General features: G+C 41.0%; 1 protein-coding gene across 1 annotated transcript in view; it reads left to right on the forward strand.

Annotated features, from left to right (window-relative positions):
* The window catches only part of AMER3 (APC membrane recruitment protein 3), a 41,279-nt gene extending 18,347 nt beyond the window's left edge, over window positions 1-22,932 (forward strand). The window contains exon 3 of the mRNA XM_010405468.4: window positions 18,204-22,932. The gene's annotated coding sequence lies outside the window, so the exon portion shown is untranslated. The remainder of the gene's footprint in view (window positions 1-18,203) is intronic.
* Window positions 22,933-23,252: the final 320 nt, after the last annotated feature.

Raw genomic sequence — 23,252 nt, forward strand, 5'->3', positions numbered from 1 at the left:
TATTAGTTTTCCCATTAGTGTTTATGAAAGGTGATGACAGCTAAACTGTATGATTGAATGCAACCCTTGAAACATAAATTAAGAATGGATGAGATTATTTTAACAATGACATTTGTTGCTGAGGGCTGTATAATGTGAATGATAGAAATGTGAAGGTTTTATGAGATTTTATAGATACAAATATATGAACAGACACTTAAAAGGAAGATTTCTGTCTATTGCTCTGAACTTTAGATTTTATATTATTAAAGATAAATATACTGTACCCACCAGTCTCTCCAGAAACTGTAATACCCTTGACCCACAGTGGTTCAATAAAATAGCCCTCCACCTGTGCAAATATAAAATGCCAGGACAGCTCACTGTTTCTAAAGTAAGACTAGTGTCTCTTGCAGCATGTTGCAAACTTACTCAATTAAAGGGCCATTTAAGTATTAAATATTAAAAAATAATCCAAATACAAAGCAGGCTTTGAAAAGAAATCCAGAGCCCAGGCAACTTTCACTTAACTGAATAAAATTTATTCTAAATATTTATTGTTTATACTTTACTCCCATTTTCCTACTTTTTTGTTTGTTTTCTTGGGAAAAGTTTTTTTTCACTCTGTTTCCTCAATTTTTCAATCAGCCATGGTCTAACATTTTATAGACCAGTACTAACCTCAGAACCACAAACTGGAAACCACCGCTCTACAGTGTACTTTCAAAAATTCTACATTTCATGATCATAAAAGAAAGGTTCCACCTTTCTAGTCCCCTTCCAATAAAAGATTCTTCTTTCTAGCTTGGTTCTACCCCTTATCAGTCACCACTGCCCACCATAACACTGTTCCCATCCTGCTGCTCCTCTCTGTGCCCTAACTGCGGTGTAGGGAAGCTGTATTTTTGTAAGGCCAAATCCTGTATCTCATTTTTAGCCTAACAACCAGTAAACACAATTAGCAATTTTTATTGATTGAAACCGATAGGATACCACTCTCAGTACCTGTGGGATTTCCTCAGAAATCAATTTCACTTACTGCCATCATGTATATGCTCATGTGAGCCACACTGTGTTCTATTTCCCAGATCAGCAGGGTAGCATTCTTCCCTGAACTGAAATGTGACCTGTGTCAGGAGGTATGCTGTCTCCCTTTATTTGATAAAGAGAAAATGGAAAAGTCTATAATTGCATTAGCTATTATCGGATACTATTATTGCCTTAATCCTGAGTAGCAAAGTGACCTCAGATGTGTTTTGGATTATCTACAGATAGACAATTGAACTTCCAAGTTGCCCACACTGGCAAAACACCAAACAACCCCAAAAAGAAAACAAACAAACAAACAAGACCCACAACATACACCCCAAACAAAGAAACAAACCCCAACCCTAAAAAGAACCCACACTGCAGTTTCTCCATTCCTTTATCTAATACTATACCTTGCAGTCTATCAAAAGGAATGGAAAATGAGGCAACACAAATGAACATACATAAATCATCTGGCTGCACATAGACTATAATTACAAATTTTCATCTAGGAAACACAAAATTCTTTATGTTGAAAGTCAACAGTGAATAATATATCCTTACATTTACCCATTTTATGTACTTCAAACTTTGGAGATAAATTCTTGTAAGGTACAACCAGTCTCCTGTAGAACTGCACCGTGAAGTTACTTTTCTAAAAGTATCGAATGCCCCCCAGAACAGGCTTGGGGATTAAGGGCAGGAGACAACAAAAACAGCCCAGCTGGATTGCTCTTCACCTGTGCTGAGCACCAGGCAAGCCAGTAGTGAGCAATCAGCAAAGGGAGAAACACTGTCCCCCTGCAAGCTAGCGCCACTTGGCTTGGGCAGGATGCACGCTGTACACCAGCTGGCCCTTTTGGCAAACCAGGAGGCCACTGACTGAATTTGGAAATTGAGGTGGTGGCCAGACCTGTGCTGAGCTAAGCTGAGCTGACTAAGGCAGGAAGTTAAAGGAAGGTTGCAACCTGTATAGTCTTAAAAACGGCAGTGAAGATTTTTATGAAGTACTGGTAGCTGGGAAAGCTACCACTGAAACATTGGCAACAATCTAAGCAGCACCATTTGGCTACAGGCATTTATTTTGTTAGACTTCTCAAGGTCACATACCTCTTCCCTGCGTATACCCAGGATATACACACAGTGCATAAAACAGCTGGTCCTCCTCAGACAACAAAACATCTGTTTTTAGGTTCCATAGATTTCTTCAAGTGCTGACAGCTCTCCATGATTTGGGCTTTTCAGTGGGCTGGGAACACCTGGATAGTGATAAAAACAAAGAAATATGGGCTTTTGTGAGGGTATTGCAGTAGGACCAAACATTTTTTGCATGGAAGAGCTTCCATCTGGCCTGGCCTGCTAGAGCAGCTAAGAACCACAAGCCAATGTTCTGGGAGAACACCAGACACAGCACGTTCCCACGCATTTACATCGTGAGGCACCTTAGCCAGCCCTGTGTGCGCAGTCTGCTTAATCCTCAACCCACGGATCATGGAGCATTAACTTCAAATCCACCGGTCCCCTCTGGCTCCACGCAGTGCTTTGCTGGTCAGCATTGTTCCCTACAGAGCACAGGCCGTGCACTGTCCTTTCACATTCCCTGTGCACACTCTGCTTCAGTGCCCAGCCGTCCCATCGCTCTCCATGCTGGCCTGCCTGTGGCATAGAGCGGGCACGGACTCTGGCCCAGGAATCGCAGTGCTCCAAGCAGCCCAATTGTTTCATCACTGGCTGGTTCTATTAATAACTGCACTGTTAGTCACTGGGATTTCTGATGGGATGCTACATGTCTTGAAAGAGTGAATGCTTCACATAGCTGCCAATTAGCTGGGAAATGTGTTCTGGTTCTCTGCCTAGAAGGACAGAGACAAGGGTAGCATTGTCAGCAATGGACTGCCACCTCCTAATGTTGAGTTACAAGAATTAGTGGGTTAGTAAACTACCACTGACCTTCTTTTATTGTTTTTCTTAATTACTCATGAAGCTTTTGAAAAATGCTATTAAAAAGATATTTAAAATTAAGAGAAGTTGGGAGAGTATGTATTTAGAATAGATGAGATTATTTGCACCTCTATGGCACCAAACTATTGTTAAGTAAAAAAAGGGACAAGATTCCTAAATATGTTTTAGACTGGCTTCCTCAGTGCTCTGTAACAAACCAGTTCAGAAAAGCAGTCTTTTTTAAACAAAGTGCCTTTAGGCAATCGTAGACCCTGAGCATTCTCCATCAGGATACGATGCCAAATTTTCTTCCTTCTATTCATCAGACTCAACCCCTTCACAATCCTGTGCTACTGCCCTGCTTCTGCCTCCTCTTTCACCTCTCCCCGCCCTGGTTCCTTTCTGCAGGGAAGGGAAGAGACATAGACCTGAAGGCCTCTCCTGCTCCAATGAAAGAGGCTGCAGAGAGAACGGTTTGTTATCCACCTCCCTCTGCCTTTGCTTGGATGTTGTTTGGACACCAAGCCGCAAGACTTCAGGAAGGTCTCCCAGGAATGGACTTACAGACCATATTCTGCTGCTACTGGTGCACCTGCTCTCCTCTTAACTGTGTCTCTTTGCCTTGAAGCAGAGAGAGTGCCTCACCTTCAACCTGACCAGAGGCATTGCTGTCTCAATCCTGATTTTATTTAATGAGCTCAGGAAATCCATAGGAAGTATTCTGTTACCTAATGATATGGCAGTCATCCACAGCATAGAGATCAATAAACTTCCCTTAGCAGCAATTTATCACTCAGTGTATCACACAGCAATCCACTGAGTGCTATAACTGAAGGCACAAAAATTTAAAGCGAGCCCAATACGGTGATGAATGATGGCCCAGTACAAATCACTTCATAGGTGGAAAAAAATCCTACCGTAAAGACTGTTTTCTCTAGCACCCAGGAAAAAAACCTTAAGTCAGGTAAGACCTAACTATTAACAAAATAAGTGACACAAATAATGAAAACCTTGTTTTGCTGTGCTTTCTGACAGGAGATTCCTGACTTTTTACAGGAACTAGTTACTTAGTCTACAGTAACATAAATATCCAAAGCAGCATAATCAACTGAAAAATCTACTAAGTTATTGACACACAGAAGAGTTATTTGTGTTTTTGAGGCATACCTGAAAAATCCATTTCAGAGAGAATAAAAGAATGTGTGTGCATCCAAAAAGTCAGAAAAGTTCATCCCTGTAACTTTAATTTTTTTCTTCACATTTCCACTTGTGCAGTTCCCATATTGAAGTATTGACAAGATCATGGGTAATGTCCCATTATTAGAACAATTCACCAATATTTCAGGAATGTTCTCAAATTTCCCTTTCATTAATTGGCAGAACTAGTAACTTCCCCAGGTTTAACTGAGAAGTAGAGATTTCTCCATTGGGTTATTTACTGGGCAGTGGTGCTACTTCTGCTTCTTTAAGAAAACTTAGTTCTACTTTCCTGTGACCACTGTTTGATCTCCCTTCTTGAAAGTTTGAACATTTAAAATTGTTATTGGCAATAGGCTAAACTCCCTTCTACTGAACCGTGCTGAAGACCAGCCCAGTGATAGGGAAAAGCACAAACTAATCAATGCTGCCTAACAACAGATCTGATTTTGCCTAAAGGTCAGGCTTTTCTTCAAACACAGTCTCTTAAAATGTCAAATACTTCTAAGGTGGCAACTCTGAATCAGTTTATAACTTGGCATTATTTCTTAACTGCACTTCCATGAACATAAACACCTAAGAGTATGAAGCACACTGCATTTAGTCCTTCACTGATTTCTCAAAGTCTTGTGTGTTTTGTGCCTTGGGAGCTAACTAAAACCAAAATATTTGTGTTTTATCACAGTTCCAAGTTTGGAAAACATCTTTCATATCAATGAGGTTCACTTCAAAGAATAGCAAAGCATGAAGGCTTAGACTCAATTTGTAGCAAAAAAAATAAACAGAAATTACAAGATTCTGGAAATTCTTCGTAGTAATTCACAAGGCTGAACTCACACCTTCCATAATTCAAGAGTACTTCTGAGTACTCTTGAATATTTCTGTTCTCATAAACGAGAGAGGAAGAGAGAGAGAGTTATGATCAGACAGATATGACAGACAGAAATAGACTCCTGTCAGGGAGTTGTGGAGAGCAAGAAGGTCCTCCCTGCACCTCCTTTTCTCCTGGCTGAGCCCCCCTCAGCTGCTCTTCATCAGACTGGTGCTTCTTCCCCTTCCCCAGCTCTGTTCCCTTCTCTGGACTCACTCCAGCTCCTCAATGTCTTTCTTGTTGTGAGAAGTCCAATACTGAACACAGGAATCGAGGTGCCTTAGCAGTGCCCAGCACAGGGGGACAATCACTGCCCTGGTTCTGCTGCCACACTATTTCTGACATATGAAGGAATTGCAGTAAGCTACATACTAGTGGAACCGAGGTGTCATATGATATCGCTTTCTCTTCTTTATTCTCAAAGTTTTTATTGGAAATTTTAGCCATAAAATATAGAAAACTTACTGTCCTTTTAACCTCTTAAGTGACTTTCTGAAGAGGATGCAAATGGAAACTTGAAATAAGACACATTATTCAGTTATGATGTCTAAGTAGCCACTTTTCATCTTTTAAATAAAACAGGATGCTTGCATACTGCATAGATCTAGGCTTTTACACTGTACGGCTTTTTAGCTGATTCATCTGCAAGAATACAAATGCTTACTAAACATAAATTATAACTGTGTAAGTACTCTGCTTTATCACGTAGAGTTTCCTTCCCCAGAAGGTCAGGAGCAAGAAGAATGCCATATTCAGCTGATTGTGTTGCAACTGGGAACCCTTGGACCTAATTTGCCAGATACTCCAACCCATTCTATATTCACATCGTTTAATGGACATGCAAGTTTACAATACAACGTGTCCTAATTTTTGGACTTGGGGGGAAGGGCTACAAAACAGCCTGTGCTGGGTTATGAGATGAAAACAGGTCAGTGATTCAATATTTTCTTACAAAGCACTGGGTGAACAACATCAACTGATGGTAAAGGTGATAGTAAGTGACAGGACAGATTCTTAGGATTGATTAAGGACCATAAATCCACTGGATCCTCTCTTCAAGACTGCCAGTGTGGAAAGGGAATACTTGGGTGGCTAGGAAAAAGCATTCAACAGTATAATCAAACTTTGGCAACACCTCTGTGTCACACATTCATATTGGCCAATTTCCAGTTGGCAGAGCAACTCTATAGGGTCTGAAACAAGAGACCACAGAGCAGCCTACACTGATGACTGGAAAAGAGGAATGCAAAGATGACACAGAAATACTGTCTTCTCCATTTGGTGCAGTGCTGGGCATAGTTCGAGTGTTCCTGAAGAAAACTCAGCTGACTTGTGCTCCTATCTTTTAGTTCCCCACCAGGCTAAGACTGCTTTTAGAGCAGAACCAGTAACCCTCGTAGTACCTTGCATGTTCTTCATTTTTATCCAAGCAAGTCTGCCTGGATCCAAGACCTGTTGCTACAATACCAGACTCCTGGTAATAACTGTTGACCAAAAACCTGCCAGACTTGCCACCGAAATGGTGTGTTTACCATGTAGCATTAGAAGAAAGCTCATGGTGTCTCAAGAGAAGTATGTTAAACCACAGAAGAGTTTGCAGAATAACTAACTTAAAATGAGGTTTTCAGCTGGCAGAAAAGCCAAGGATGGCTTAACTTCTGTAGCACTCAGGACTACCGCAGTCTGAAGGAGGCACTCATTTCTCTTCAAGAGGAAGGGAAATGAGCTCATCTCTCAGCACAAAGTCTGCCCCACTGTTCACAGCCCTTGTCATCTGTTGTACCCCATCACTGGCAATGCAAACAATTAAATTTGGCAGGAACCTAGAGGTTACAAAGCCCGAAGGAAGTAATTTGGGCATTTGCACTTTGCTTACCCCGAGGTGTTTATCAAGGCACATCCTAGACTGACTCACTGCTTTTTCTTCCTTTTTTTTTCTCTAAGAGACTTCTATTGCATAAAACCCATAAAACCATACAGGCAGTTCTAAATAACAGCATCATAAAACTTACAGAACTTACTACAGCCCAGGACAATTGCTGTATTAATGTCATGAACATTGCTAAACATAGCACAGGAAGACTTCCTTCTCCTTTCCTTCCCACCCCACGCATGGCTGACAGCTACATTTATCAGATTCACAGCCTCACAGTTAAAAAAAGAAGTTCACTTCTAAAATTAAAATCACCTCCTTCAGCAATGTGAAGAGAGTCACTTATACTAGTTAAGATGTAATTTATATTCATCTCCCTCGTCATGTGTTTGACATACACTGAACCTAAGCAAGTTTTCAAAATAGATCTTTTTAAAATATGCTAAAAATGAGAAATTCTTAGAATATTTGCCTTTTTATCCTTTCAGAGGCAACTGAGTTTCTTTAACAATGATCTGTTGATCTGAACAGATCATGGCCTGATCTGTTGCTGGAGTTTGACTAACAGTACATAAAAAGGGCAAAAATACATTGCCAATACTTTAGAATCCTGCAGAAACTGTCTTTCAAAAAACAACTGCCAAAGTGGATCAGTTCTAAACTGCAAGCTTAAAGCAGTCAAAGACTTTGGCACCATCAGTGCTTTTTCTTATAGGCCTTATCAGACCACGAACACTTAAATTTACAGCCTTGTGTGCCTAAATTTAGCTTTTAAAAGCAGATCCAAAATTCTGACTCAGCCTATATATTTCAGCTCTACATATTCCATTGGGTCAGACTATCAGGCTATAAAACAGGGAAATTCTAATTACATGAAGAAAAGAAATGGAGGAATAGTCAAAACCATCCTGCTATTGAGCTAACTGCAGGCAACAAGGAGGGCATTAAGTAGATCAGTTCATCAATAATGGAATATGGAGACTTTCAACACTAAGTAGGTCAGTGGTACATATTTCTGTTTTACCCTTGGATAGTGACTCAGTAGCCTACTCACGGTGAACTCACACTGCCTTCCTTCTCTTCTTACCAGGCAGTCTTCAGCATCACAAAATTCACCAAATCCTCCCATCCCTCTAGAGAACTCATGAGCTGAAAATGTGTGGGGATTGAAGTTGGATAGTTGAGGCTGTCATCCAGGAAGGTTGCATTGAGAGGTGCAGTGGAATTGTTTATTCTTTATCAGCTAGGGGTTTGTAAGAAAACTACCCTTTCTGGCTGCTAACAGGCACAATTCCACATAAATCCAATCCTGATTTCTGTATTTAATGGAATGCCTGCCATCAACTTATGTTGCAGAGGCTGTCACAAATCCATGGGATTTTTTCAGCTATATGAGTGGGTTCTAAATCAGTACCTAACATGACTACACCACAACATTTTGTGGTACTTATATGAAGCAATACCGGTATTTTTACTTTTGTGTTACTTTTGGTTCTTTGGCTAAGAAAATACAAGCAGAAGAATGGACACGAACTATTTTGAAAGTCCCACTTTTCTTTACAGGCTGTAATAAATTATTTTTCATTATTTCAGTTAAAGGAAATTTTCTCTTTCTTCCTCTTTTTCAAATTGTTGCCATAGGGATATAAGTAGAAAACTGCCCAGCCAGCCTACCAGATACTTGTTGAGTCTGTGCTGAAATGGTTTCAAAGCAGATAGGAGAGGAGCCATCCAGTTAAAAGCCAACATCATCCAGCCCTACAGGAGGGTAGCACAAGTGGAAATGCAGAAGCAACTGTCTACTCAAAATTGCGGGCAACCATGGCATCTAATAGCTTCTGCAAGAATGCTGTTGACTGACTAACAGAAATCTGCAGCAGGATCCTTGCTGGCCACAGTAATAACCAGCCAGGAGATCTGAGGGCCAAAGGCTGTATAGAAAGCCAAACAGATTACTAGTCCCTGAAAAGATTTAATAGGCAATATTTTTACTGTGACTAAACTAAATAGGAAAAACAAAACCAAACGAAGTTATTATTTCTCTAGGACTACATAGATGGTGACAGCTCAGTGTGGCATACCACACATAGGAAAACGGAGGGATTCCATAATATAATAATTCTGAAGACCAGGTATTAGTCAGTCTGGTAATTTCAACTGTTAAATAACACTTCTTATTTGGGTTAGCACAGGCACCAGCTAATACAGAACATGTTAGTTGCTCTCTGTTCATAAATTTCACTGAGAGTATCATAAAAAAAGTCTATTCCTATCTCCTAAACTTTACTAAACATTCCTTATTACTTCTTTTAAATCAAAACACTTATTTGAAAATGCATCTAAAATTAATAAATACTCTGGAACATAGAAATTTTAAGTCTAATGTATTTGCCACCCCAGGGTGCTTTTCATTTGTTCTCCTCACTCTTCTTAACTGAACAAGTAATTTACGTGAGTAATGAAAATAATCTTATTGTGCAGCTTTTAATCTATTATTCAATAGCTAAAAGGAAAGTAAAAGTCACCCTTTCTATCAATAATTCAGCCTCGGTGCTAATGCAGCCATTCAGCTGCCCCCCTCGCAAGGGCCTCATGCATTTTTAATGTGTTGGCTCTTTGTTAGCAGGTCAAAGATGTGAATTGTGGTTAGAAACACCGTTACCAGGTGAGGGAAGGTCAACTGAAGAAAATATTCCTGTTGCAAGTGAAACAAATTAAAGTGGCAGGAGTGCAAAGGAAAACTACACAGTAAGGTCCTCAGTGCCTGACTTTGCTGAAGACCAAAAAGATAAAGCCCAGCTGCCAAGGCTGCCCTGGCTGGTAAAGAGCCAGGAGCTCTCAGCAGTGCCAGTGAAGCTGAACAAACTTCAGCCAGGTTGGTCTGATGGTGTCATACAGTATGTGTGCCAATTCTGTCTCTCCTCGGGTACTGCTTGTTACCCTGCCTGGATCCAAACCCACATGCTGGGACAGGCACTCTCTCCAGAGCACCATAGACAGAGGTCAAGGATCTGATGACAGCAGTATTTCCCTCAGAGCCAAATTTTTACTGGTTTAGATGGTACCGTAATTTGGAGACCTGCCACTAAACTTCAAACCTGGGCTGCCTGGACCAGATATCACCATCTAACGAATCCACCTGATCTCTTCAGCTTTACTTCCAGTGAGGCATTTTTAGAGAATTGCTCTTTAAACACCACAACAGTTTTGAAAGCCCCAGAGGCATGGATGGCTTCCTTGGTCTGCCTTTCTTACAATGTGTGAATCAAGCACCTGCAAAAAAAGAACTTAGTTACCAAGGCTTTTTTGTCTGCTAATAACTCCCTCTGAGAGTGTAATTTTCTCTAATAGTATGGTTGTCTTCTTTGGAAAAGATTAGCATGTCAAGAAGCCTCTTCAGGAGGACTCCACAACCTCCAAACACAGGCAGGCACAATCTCCTCTCAAGGGTGGCACAGAAAACTCCTGAACTGACACTAGAGAGACAGATGAACTTTTAGACCTCACCCAAGAACTGGTGCTTGTGACGGTGGCACCAAGCAGCTGCTGATATCTTTGCATGCCTTCCCATTCTGTCAGACTGAGGGGTTCTGGTAGAGACTGAGCCCTGCTCACAAGTTTCTGGAAAAAAACATTCCTTCCCTGGTATGAGAGGCTGTCCCAGTCAATCTTACTCCTCTGCTAAAGGGTCGACAAGTCAGCTGAAGCTCTGTACTGGAAATGGTTCCATTTTATTTTTACCTCTTTAGGTTTAAACTCTGCATGACCCAGCACATTTTATGGCAGAAGAAGTACAGGATTTGCCTTACTTTATCATGGCTCAAAATGAAGCCAATAAATTTTTATGTAAAATTTGGCAATTTCTCTCTAGCTCTATTTATTATTGCTGTCCGGCCTTCTTCAATAGGACAAAGTGATATTAATTTCTTCCCAGGAGTGGAAGCGTTCATTTTACATCTGGAGTTGTTCCAGATGGAAAATAAGGCTTGTTTTCCTGTGTGTCACATCACTGCTTCATGTAGTTTTCCATTACAGTGAAGCTTAGCAAAAACTTATACAGATCTATATAATGTTTTTTTACTACCAAAACACAAAATGAGCCTTATAAATACACTAAAGAGGTAAAAATGAGCAGGATTTTTTAAGCTCTAGCACCAAGTTGACCATAGAAAACATTCAGGAAAAAGTCAATTGCAATTTCAGTTTTGCAGGAGCAAAGAATAAAGATTATGTAACCATTTCTGTTGCTGCCACGACCACATATTCCAGACCTCTGATTTCCTAACCCTTTACCCTCCTCCTCCCCACATGTTAAGTGCTGTATAAATCAGGATCAAGTTTTGGGGCTGTACTCCAAAGGGCTTGAAATGATGTCTAGAATGACAGTGGAACACAAACACCTGTAGATAGATACATGCGGATGGAACAGTACAAGGAAAATGAGAGTACCTGTTGGCCCTGCAGAAATAGAAGTGTCATCAGGGTTTTCATACTTTTAGGAATGGCCTTCCAAACACAAGAAGCCCCACAGAACAAAACATGACATTTCTTCATTGGAGGCGTAACAAGGAGACAGTGCAGACTCTAATTGTCGACTAATCATAAATAAGAATCAGTATTTAAGTAGTAGACTAGGATACAACTGACAGGCAGAGATTGGCCCTCAGAAGCCTTGGAAGGGGTGTCAACCACCAAATCATGGATGTTACAGAGTAACATAAATGAGGGAAAATATACAAAGCAACATGTATTTGGGTTTGCATAACCAGACAGAAAAATACTGATTTCAAATGACAATATTCTGAGTAGATATGAACAGGCAGGACTGTGCTTATCAAGGCCAGAGGAAAGGGAAATTTTGATACCTTAGAAGTAAACAGAACATGAGTTACAGCCTTAGACATATGGATAGAAAGATTTTATGCACAGAATAAAACAGATGCAGACACAGCCTGGATATGAGAACAGACAGAGAATTTTGAGTCAAAGAGGAGTGCAGTGACTTGCAGGATAGTGGGCTGTACCAGCAAAAGAAAAAGTGTTAGCTCAGGAAAATTAATTGCGAACATACTTAGAGCAGTTTGCTACTTACTATTCGTTGCTGGGAGCTTGTCTGCTGACCCTAACTTTAGCAAGTCAGCAAATATACCATAGATGTGCAACACAAAGATGACACAGGGTTCATTGCAACCCAGACTGAGTGTGCCCTGCAGACACAGCCAGCTTGTACTTGGCAATCAATGAGCCAGATGCGATTGTAACACTGCTAACTGCCTGTAAATGATGCATTTTTTAAAAAACTGAGCCATTTGAGAGACTGTATTGCATTCATTACCATTTCAATCAACAGCAGCACAATGCAGCACTGACAAGATTTAAATGACTATCCAATATAAATAATCTGAAAGGCTCGTGATAGCTGGGGAAGAGATTATTTACAGATTATTTTATTATAGACTTCCTATTTGGTTAAGATTTTGCACATGTGAACTTGTCCCATGCTTCAGCCATAGCTGTTTAGGCAGATCTTTCAGCGAGAGAGATAAGAAAAGAAATAAGGTTGAGGGAGGCATAATGGAGGCATGGAAAATTGATTTTCAGACTGACAGTGACCTTGACTCAGAGGTTGAACGCGAGCTGTGAAGCAGACAATGAGGACGGGAACAAGCTGCAGAAAGCAAAACAGCAAACTTTGTTTGGAATTAGAGGTTACAGACAAATTCTGATGGCCAGTCCCTGCCCCCATAATCAAGTGCAGTAAGCATGTGATGATATTTTAACTTGCAGGGATTGTTGGGTATTTATGAAAGCACAACAAAGCTCACACACTATTTCTCTCACAGATAGCATTTCAGAAGGAAGTAATTCAAGTCACTTGTGATGAAGAAAAAAGGAAGAGAAATTTCTATACAATGCATCAGTTATTTTATCACATTCTGATAATTTCATTTGTTCACATGCTCATAAAATATTTCATCTAACTCATTTTCTGCTCTGCAATTTTTTAGGATGGATCTGAAGTCACACTAAGTTTTACAGAAAGAACGTAGTCATGAAGGAAGAAAAAAACACTGTTTTCTGATAAACCGCACATGATGCAGTTCAGAAAAGCAGGGAAGAGTGGCTAGAGTGGTCTAACATTTACAGTTTGTCACCTAGTTATGGGGTCAGACACAAACTGTTCAGAACTACAGAACAACCAAGGACCACATTACTGCTATATGACTGTTTCTCCAGCAAGAAGCAGTTAAAGGGGCTCTGTCTTTATTTTCTTTCCGTGCCTCTTCTGTTGTGTAGCTCAGGAAAGCAGGAGCTGCAAGTTAGGCTAGGTCCACAACCAGAATGCTTTGTCAGCACAGGTATCATGTATTATAATGTCATGCAGTATATTATGCTGGCACAGCATTCCAAGGCAGATGCAGCTTATAACAGCAAAAAAAGGTTTTTACAGTATAACTTCTTGATTACCTGGGAGTGACAAGTCGGTTTTTATGCACAAGTGACTTCTGGCAGCATTACTGTTTGTCAGGTCACACCCCAGGTGCTGATCTGTGCATAACTGTGCCATTGCAAATCTGTAGAACAGTCCTGGCCTTTGAGCCATGGAGGAACATCTATTCTACCTAGAAAACACTGCTTTGGCTTCTTAAAACCTCTGGAGTGGCATATAAGGGCTGGAGAAGGATAGGGAATATGCAGTAGATTTTTTCCCTGTCTAAAGCTCGTTCTGACCCAGACTGAGAATTTGAGTTCCACAAGCAAACAAAACTGCACAGTGTTCAGAGATATAATATTACAGCATCAAGGTCCTCTGGCCCTCGCACAGAGATCCTCTGAGCTCACAGGGCACCAGCACGGCTGCAGTATTTCTATGTGGGTGGTCAGTCTTCAGCAGGATTGAAGTCCAACCCACTACTGCCAGTAGTATTGGGAATTTCCTACAAAATGTGTTTCTGAATAGAAATCCCAGTACTTATTTTTGTTAGCACGCAGAAGTGTGCTCAAGATGCTGTTCTGAAATGATACACACCCTGAAACTGAAGTGACTGGAAAATAAAACCCCTCAATTTTTAAAAAAATCAGGCCAATTTGTGATTAGTTTTTAAAACAATACTTTTTTATGGGAAGGGAGTTTCTGAATATCTCCATGGCAGACCATTAAGATAGAATATCTGCCTGTTCTGTGCATGCTGATTATGATCAATTCTGTTCTACTGTAAAATCTTCTCGGTAGTGACGCATTTTCCTGTTTTCCTGGGAGCACTTTTTTATTGTTCCAGTAAAACCAAGTTTTCACAAATAATATTTAAACTTTTGAAAAGCAGTATATTCCCCATCTGAAAATCATTCCATCATAAAATTCCCAGCTAACTGTCAATCTACACAACCAGCCAGAGCAATTAGCTCTGCATGATAGCAGAGCTATTAAATAACCTTGGCATCAAGGTCACAGCAGTTCAGTGGCCAGGCTAGACAAAGAATGCTTCAGGGCATTCCCCCATGGTAGAAACAGCTCTTGCAAGGGCCTGCCTCAATTTCCCATTCCCAGTGTCTACTTAAGTTAAACAGCTTTTTTTTTTTTTTTTTTTTGGGTGGGTGGTGGTGGTGGGGCAGAGGTGGGGGGCACTGAATCTTTATTCATCTCTTAACTGATGTTGTTATTAAGCTTCCAGTTCTTGACTTAGAATCAGCTTCTCCTGTTCCTCCTCAACTGCAATCAAACAGCCTTTTCCCCTAGCTTGGAGAGCCCATATTAGCCCCATCTTCCATCAGATACATGGTCAACTTCACTCATCCAATCACTCTTGATTCTAAGGCTGACATAACAGGCTTTGCCCAGATGAGAGAAGGAGAAATCTTACAATGCAGGATTCTGCATCCCAAACCCTTAAGGGGACAGTGGCCCTACATTCTAACTTGCTCCTGACATTAATAACTCCCAAGACACTCTTCTCTCTAGCAAAGGATACATCAAATATTTTTTAAACAGATTTCCTTAGGCACATGAGGAATTGATTTTGCAAAACATCCCTTTTGGCCTTAAAGGCCCAGTGTTCAAAGTACCTACAATGAGGCTTAGAAATTCAACTGATAAAAGAAAAAGTCACACCATAAAAAAAAAAAAAAGAAAAACCATCAAATGTGATTGTAGGAGGAAGGAACTGAGAGTTGGAACATCACTGAGTCTTTCAGTTTTAATTTGCAGGTAGAGTGGAGATGTCATGAAAACTTCATCATAAAAGAGGACCAGCTTAGGAACAGAGTAGTTTAATAATGCCAGTAAGGACTGAACTGATATTCTCTCATAAACTCTAGGGAATCTGCAGATGAAATGACTGAGCTGCTGCCTAGGCAATACTAAAGAGTCAGGCATTCTATGAGAGAGCTGGACTTAGTAGGGATGCTGTTATCAGAAGTTACAGTCTGCAATTGCCAGACACACAGTCAGGACCCAAAAATTCAGACCTACCCATCACCCTGCTGCCGCCCTCTCCTCTTCCCCCGACTGCTACTGCTGCTCTGCTGTGCCACCTCGTGCTCACCAGCTGACACTGCTGCATGCAATGGGGCACCTGCACGAGGAGTGCATCACTGAAGTCCTTCATGTTGAACTTTCTGAGACCAGAGCAATGTACACCTATGCCCGGTGACACAGCTGTAAGCAGGACACGTGAACATTGAATGCTGCTCTGTCAAAATCCTTCCTGTATTCTTGTGAAGGCCGAGATGCTCACAGATGTTTTCAGACTTTCAGTGATTACAGACAGAGTTTTGGGTTCACTGCAGTTCAGATCATTAGGTAAGAAATTTCTCACAATTGCTACCAGAGCCATTGCACTGTCTGCTGTCCTTGTCCTCTGGGCTGTCAAGCAGCATGTCCCAGGGCCCAGAGGAGGGAACACACATTAAGAACCTCCCCATCCTTTATGAGTGTTGATGCTGACATGTAGTATTTTGAATAACCACATGACCACCTTGTATCTTTTACTTACCTCACTGTAAAATGGATGACACTTGTTTATTTCTCCATGGTGACAGAGCTTTGGCGTGATTTTTCACAGCAGATGGGGCCTTAGAGATCTGCAAACGACATTGCTTTAACTAACTGGCAGAAACACCTTTCTGATGACAGGGCGCACACTGGGAACTTCGCAGAGCACATTCAACAGAAGGAAGCACAGCAATCCAAACAGCTGAAGAAGGCCTTTGCGTTTAGCAGATTTTCATATCATTTGTCCAGGTGTATTCTAAACCTCTTGCATTCTTTCAGGAACTGCCGACATTCAGGTTACACGGGGACTTCCAGGTACCAAAACCCTTGCTTTTGGCAAGCATCCTGAATGACTCGGGAGTGACAAAGAAACTCTTCCTCTAAGCAAAAAATTGTAGAAATTATTTAACTTGGGAGTCAACCTGATAAACTCCTCACTGCAGTCTACCTGGCCTCATCAATCCTGTCACAGAAAGCCCAATCACAAAATACATGCATTAGGTAAAAATTGCGTAGCTGGGACCCTGCAGCCTGAGGCTGCTCCAGCAGAGCCACACAGAGGGGAGTACCCAGGGCCTGGAGCCGGAGCTCAGCCGCGAGGGGTCAGTGCTCCACCAGCAGTGCTGCGCCTGGGCTCCGCAGGGAAAATCCGCTCGGCGCTGGGAACCGCTCTGCAGCTCCCACTGGCACTGCACAGTGCGGGAGCGGGAAACTGGTTCATCAGTGCCTTCTAACCCGTGGAAAAACAGCCTCCAGATCAAGGAAAACAGAGCGTAGCAAGCTGATGAATATCACAAATTCCTGTGCTGGCCTGCCAAATACCGCTGCAGTATTTGTGTTTGGGGTTCTCAAAGGATTAGGCCTCCTGCTTGCTTGGGAAGTGTGCCTGGGTCAGCAGAGCAGGCAGGAATGCAGCTGTTCCCAGCACTTTGAGCATGGACACAAACTGGGGAGTCATTTCTGCTACTGCCTAGGGACACTGACAAGCTGCTTGTGTACAGGAGACCCTAAGCATCAGTTTCTGAGTAAGAAGAACCTCTTGAGTATTGAAGGAGTACAAAGATGCCTTATATTTATATTTCCAGTTACATGAAGTGTAAAGATAATAAGGGGACAACAACTGTTTTTTTCTTAAGTAAGCCACCTCTAGGCATGTTCTAAGATTTTTCTGGTTTCTGGGGTGACTTTTATCAGTTGAATTTCTAAGCCCTATTGTATGTGCTTCAAAGCTTTCACTGAGAACTGGGTAAGAGCAAGCTCCCACTGACACAGAGATGGCTTTGGTGACCAAGTCCCGTGCTGGGGACACCCTGTCCCAGACATCAGGCAGGTTGCCCTCCACCGCCTACCCAGTCACAGTTCTGGTGCCTGCTCCTCACAATGGGCAGAGGCTGCAGCTGGCACAAGGGACTCAAGAGTGCAGCAAGAGCCACACTCTGAATTGCATCTAAGCCTGTTAGCCCCAATATGCCAGAGAGGTCTATCTCAGCTGATATGATAATATTTTTTAGGAGTACCTTAGGCAGGTGCTTAGAAAGAAGCATCCAGGGGAGGAGTAGGCATATTCTTTCCTCTACTGCCTCATTCAACCTGGAATTCTTCACATTAGAGCCTTCTGACCCATGAAAAGAGTAATTTAGATGAGCTTGAAAAAAGGACTCTGCCTGTAAGAGGACGCAAATGACACCAGAGAGAGACAGATTGATCTGTCCAAATGTATTTTCTCTCTTTTAGTGCCACTGCTGTCTGTGACAGCAGCAGAGACAGAGATGTCACAGGAAAGGAACAGGATAACAACAAAGAAAGGGAAAGCTGAGAGGTCTGGGCTGGGTAGGAGGGGCAATGGGAAAGCTGCAGGTGGCAGGAGAATATTAAAGCAAAACAGAACCGGTTGTAGCTTTCCACCTTCAGTTCCTTAAGTGAGGCTCCTCTGCAAAAAGACTGGGAAACCATCAGACTGTATCACTGGAAACAATAATGTAAAAATATAACCACATTTTTAGAAATAATGAGAGCTTTGGGGATTGCTTTACTCATATCATGAAAATTCAGAAGCCTGCTGACAAAACTCATGCTAAAAAGACACTTGCAGGAAGATGCAGATGGCATGTGGTACAAAGTTGACAAGTTACTCTAGACTAGTTTGTCTAAACAACAGGAAATTCTTATGTCATGGCTAATCTGGCCCTGGTTGCATTCTGGTGGTAGCCAGTTTTTATTTCTGGTTTTAGTTATTTTTCTTCATTCACTCACCAACATATTTTAAATAAAAACCTGAAACAAATATGTGAACATTTAAGATGTTTTTGCTTATATTGCAGGTGCAACACTGAAGAATCCATTTGTAGATATGGATGCACCCCCCCCCCCCAACACAGTATAGCATGACAGTTCCATGACGTTATGCCAAGACCAGAATCAACAAGGATTTCTCTCTAGAGATCTCACCAGAGGTGTTGCAGCAGAAAAACATGCCAGTCTGTTGGAATGACAGTTAGGAGTTCTGGACAACCACACACTCCTGAAGCCATATTTGCAGATGGCTGGTAACTAAAGCTTGTTTTTAAAAACAAAAACAAACCCAGGTTCAGTAGGATTTTGAAAAAATTCATGCCATGATAAGGTTTAAGAAAAAAAAATGATAGCATATTTCTGTCATATTGTGCCACACAACAATTGAAAATATCACTATATTTTTAGAAGACAGGAATGTGCAGGATGAGCTTTCATTTGGGAAGCTGTCATGAAGAGGTAAAATTGTTTTCTGTTGTACTAGTTTTTCTTTAGTTTTAGAGAAAAGCTTTATATATGTTATGGCAACCAAGCCTCAAGGTTCTAGACTGCAGATTACACTGGTATGGCAAGATGTACTGCCTACGAAAAGGTATTTTTTAAACAAACAAAAAAAAAAAAATCAGGAAGCAGAATATAGTATGCCCTATATTGTCCAAAGACCTGTTTATCATAGCAGAAATTGTGACTAGAATAATGAGTTATATGTGAAAATCACCATCAAAAACATAAATTATTTGATTCAATTTTAAATGAGATAAAACATGTTTTTAATACCCATGATAACAGCTGCACTTAATCCTATATGAAGTCTTCCTTTCCTAATTGAAAAGCTGTTCTCAAAGTACTGGATAATATGTGTTATTAACCCAGTTTTCAGTCTTTTGTACCATTCTTGTGAACAGTCGTTTTCATACCTCAGTTCTAATCTGGTCTTGGCTGTGTTATATTTTGAGAATAAATAGAAAAAAACCAACAATGCTTTGTAGATGAAACCTGATGATTAAATGGTCCCTTGTGGCCATGGTGTGTTTGTAGAGATCTTTACAACCTCCTCATTAGTATCCTGCCTTGGACAGTGTTTAGGAGTAGTGTCTTTGCCCTGAGATTTTCTGTCATGGGGAAAAGTGGAAGAAGGACATGAGGCTGGCAACTGCAGCAAGGGAAAAATACCTTAGATTAGATGCCTGAATTTTGATGTCAAAAGTTAATTTCTACCTTTGATCAGTAATAATGTAAAGAATATATAACCACAGTATTTAAGAGATGTCTGCATTTTGCAGAATCTGGATTTTAAAACGCGTTATATAGCAAGACTATGAAGCTATAAATTGAAATCACATCCCCTAGCTATGGAACTTTCTCAGTATTACTCTACACTTACAAAGAGGAGAACTTCTATCTCCAACATCCCATGACTGCCAGCACAAATCAACTTTGAGAATGCAGTCGTTTTACCACAAGTATCTCCTGAAAATATAGATTATAAGTGTCTAAGACCCTCTTTCATGGCACAAAATGGTATTTCTGAAGACTGCTTTGGAGTTGCCCTTTAACCTACAAAAGCCTGAAATGCCAAGCAGTTCATCATACAGGCATTTTCCCCTAAAATACTCAGTGACACATTAGAATTGAGCTAATCAAATAATAATAAACACAGGGCTTAATATTCCAGCAACAGACAGTCTGTACAAAAACTAGCTGTTCCTCACACAAGTGATCCCTTTTGCAATTACTATGCTAGCCTCCTTTACTGCCTTCAGCTCATCAACATCTCTTGTACTGAAAAGCCCAGAACCTTGAGGGAGCAGAGGCAGAATTTCTCATCCTTGTAGCATACTGCACATCTCTTCCCTGGATTTCAGGCTGAGTAACTGACTTCATGGAGGAAAAGAAAGGCAAGAGAAAGAAAAAAGTCATCTTGCTCCCACACAGCAATGGAGACAGTATTTCAAAGGAGACTATTATTTCTCCCACCCTACAGGCACAGGGCAACAAACTATTTGTCTGACTTTATTTACCTCCCCAAGTGGTGTCTTTCTCCTGCTGCTACTGCTCTTCTCCCTCTAAACTCAGCTCATCTGTAACAGCTAACCAGTCCCTGCTGCAAACCAGAGGGAACAAATGCAGACAAGAAAGATGGGCTTTCAGTCCTCTTATGCAGGTCCAGCATTGACATAAATAGCCTGTCTAGGTCCCTCTGGATGGCATCCCTTCCCTCCAGCATGTTGGCTACTCCACATATCTTGGTGTCACTGGCAAATTTGCTGAGGTGCACTTGGTCCCACTGTCCATGTTAAACAGGGCCAATCCCAAAGCCAACCCTGGAGGAATGTCACTTGTCACTCTCCAATTGGACATCAAGCTGTTGACCACTCTTTGAGTGTCACCATCCAGCTACTTCCTTATTCACTGAGTGGTCCTTCCATCCTCCATTTAAGAGCCAAGAATTCATGTGGGACAGTGTTAAATGCTTCACACAAGTCCATGTAGATGTGAGTTGCTCTCCCCTTGTCCACTAATACTGTAACACCACCAAAGTTGTCAGGCATGATCTGCCCGCAGTGAAACCATGTTGGCTGTCCCAATCACTTCCATATTTTCCATGTGCCTTAGCACAGTTTCCTCAAGGATATGCACCATGACCTTGCTGGGCACAGAGGTGAGACTGACTGGTCTGTAGCTCTCCAGGTCTTCCTTTTTTCCCTTTTTAACAATGGGGGTTATGTTTCCCCTTTTCCAATCATTGGGAACTTCACTGGACTGCTGTGGCTTCTCAAATATAATTCATAGTGGCTCAGCCACTTCATCCACAAGTTCCCTCAGGACCTGCAAATGCATCTCATCAGATTCCATGGACCTTTGCACCTTCAGGTTGCTTAGATGTTCTTGAACCTGATCTTCCCCTACAATGCACAGCTCTTCATTTTCCCAGTCCCTGTCTTTGCCTTCTGTGACTCAGGCAGTGTGGCTGGAGCACCTGTTGCTGAAAAACAATGGAAAAAAAGTCTTTGAATAACTCAGCCTTCTCTGTATCCTGAGTAACCAGGTCTACTGTTTCCCTCCAGACAGGGCTGATAGTTTCCCTAATGTTTCTTTCATCACAACATACATATAGAAGCTGTTCTTGGTGTCCTTAATCTGCCCTGGCCAGATTTAATTCTGGGGTTTAGCTTTCCCAACCTAATCCCTAGCTGCTTGGACAATGCTGGTGAGGACAATTTCTGTGTATTCCTACCAGAATACCTGTTCTTTCTTCCATCCTCATTGACTTATTTTTTCATGTTTGTTCAGGAGCTTCTTGTTCATCCATGCAGGCTTCCTGGCTTTTTAACTGCCTTTCCTCTTTTTTTGGATGCATTTCTCCTGAGCTTGGAGGAGATGATCCTTGAGTATCCACCAGCTTTCCTGGACCCCTCTTGTCTCCAGAGCTTTACCTTGTGGTATTCTACCAAGCAGATCCCTTAAGAGGCCAAAGTCTGTTCTCCTGAAGTCCAGGGTAGTGAGCTTGTTGTGCAGCCTCCTCACACTTGCTCTCTGACACTCAAAGGTCCTGGGTTCAATCCATGCTGCCAAAAGAACAACTGTGGATCTGCATTACACACCATGGAAAAAATGCTTGTGGGTAGTCTGTTCTAGTTCTCCCTGTGGAGTTGCATGGCTGCTAATGCAAAGTTGGGGAAAGCTCAAAAATCTTTGGGGCTTAATTAACCTCCATTTAAAGAACCAACAGAAAATTTCTCTCCTCAAGGTCATATTGAATAAGGTGTTTACCAAGATTGCCTGTACATGAGTTTAAAGGAGAATCTTTAAATTAAACTTGTTACATTACCCAAGCAACATCTCTTTAACAAATGAAGACATGCTGGTGAAATTAATGTGGATGTTAAATATTCACTACATGTAAGTATTCAATTTCTCATGAGTATGTAGCTGTGAGAACAGTTTTCTTCAGCCAGCACTCAGCCTAACATACCGTCATTCCTCTTTGTTGTTAGATGGATTTTTTTAAACTTTTCAATGTATATAACAGAAAATTAAGATAAATTATGAAAACTTTTCCAGATTTTTGTGGGTACAAACTTTAGAGCAGCTTGTATGAAACTGTTCATCTACTTCCTGGCCTGTTTTTGCAAGAATGGAAGCAGTGACCAGTTGTGTCCAGACAAAGATCAGAATAGTAATTAAAAGAGCAATACCTTTGTGCTGAAGACAACCTCCAAAAAGGGTTTTCCCCCTCCCCTCATCTTATGGCTCATTAAAATGTAAAAAAAATGTTCTGGAAAAATTATTTAAAAAAACCTATATTCTTCTCAAGACATTGAGAAGGTCTTGACATCAAGACATCTCAGGTCTTTACGTTCCTTCTTTTAATGCAGGGTTCATTGGAATTTCAGAGGTATATTTGGAACTCCCAGCACAAAGACCAGGTACCTGAATACCCTTAACAAACCCTCACTTACTGCTATGAGTGGAGAGGGCACTCGCCCCTTAAAAAAACTGCAGTGCAAATAAACTCATACTAGTAAAAATGCCTGAAAAAAATGTAGGAAGAAATATCAGACCCACATGAATTGTCAGGTAAGTGTTCCTTCCCAAAGCAAAGTATTAAAATGGCAGTCAGTTATCCCAGTCAGATGTAAAGGATGTGAACTTAGGCACAAGTCCCAGAGCAATACTTTGCTTCACTAACAATATTCCATTGTTATAAGAAAGCTGGAACATTTGGTGGCAGGATGTTGTAAATGCTTGAATTTTACAGCAAATGCACAGAACGCACAATAAAGTTGCAGGTAAAATGAGGAATATTCAAGAGAGAACAATGTTACATATTCTGACTTCTATGTAATGAAAAGAATAAAACACCTGGATCGACAATGTATATGCATGGTACATATATATATATAATAATAAGTGTGTATACACACACTTGAAAAAAGGATTTGTTCAAGAATAACTTAAGTTCAAGAATAAGGAAGAAATCTGAAGCAGGTACCTTTTAAAAATCTGAGTAGCAGATTAATAAAATTTCAGTACAAACATGGTTTATTATGTAACTAAGATACATGCATTTATAT

The sequence above is a fragment of the Corvus cornix genome, chromosome 9, assembly GCF_000738735.6.
Source record: "Corvus cornix cornix isolate S_Up_H32 chromosome 9, ASM73873v5, whole genome shotgun sequence".
Taxonomy (NCBI): Eukaryota; Metazoa; Chordata; class Aves; order Passeriformes; family Corvidae; genus Corvus; species Corvus cornix.